Source organism: Arachis ipaensis, chromosome B09 (assembly GCF_000816755.2).
Source record: "Arachis ipaensis cultivar K30076 chromosome B09, Araip1.1, whole genome shotgun sequence".
Classification (NCBI taxonomy): Eukaryota; Viridiplantae; Streptophyta; class Magnoliopsida; order Fabales; family Fabaceae; genus Arachis; species Arachis ipaensis.
This window is the reverse complement of record NC_029793.2, coordinates 92,795,506-92,795,981: the sequence shown is the minus strand read 5'-3', so window position 1 is coordinate 92,795,981 and position 476 is coordinate 92,795,506. Positions and strand designations below refer to the sequence as shown.

The window sequence follows — 476 nt, the reverse complement described above, 5'->3', positions numbered from 1 at the left end:
ATAAGAAGCATCGTGGCGATTCCACATAATCCAATACCAGCATATAGGCTTTTTTTTTTTCCTCATCCTTATGTACCCTCCCTTACTCCTTTCAGTGGTGTACCATAACCAACCGCTGTAACACCATGATCAAGCTCATCATATCTCACGACAAAAAAAAAAAAAGCTCATAATACCTACATGATCTATCAAACAGCACCGAAAAAAAATTGAGCATATCTCGAATACTAAGTCATTAATTCGCACATTGTGTATATTTCGGATACTGAGTTCATATCCTATTTTTACATGTATCTCAGACCCATTTAACTCTTCTCACGGTGATTGGAGTCTCACTACGCGAGATGTGTTTAATTTTCGAAATTTTTCAGTAACCAAAATGTGGTCAATTGTGTATTCATATAATTATATTGTACTTTATATATTTTTATAAATTTTATATTTATTTAATTTAATAAAAAAAATCCAAATATAAT

At 31.3% G+C, this 476-nt stretch overlaps 1 protein-coding gene across 1 annotated transcript in view; it reads right to left on the bottom strand.

Annotated features, from left to right (window-relative positions):
- LOC107615665 (probable leucine-rich repeat receptor-like protein kinase At1g68400) overlaps positions 1 to 476 on the bottom strand; it is an 8,402-nt gene that overhangs the window by 2,716 nt on the left and 5,210 nt on the right. The gene's annotated exons all lie outside the window — the stretch shown is intronic.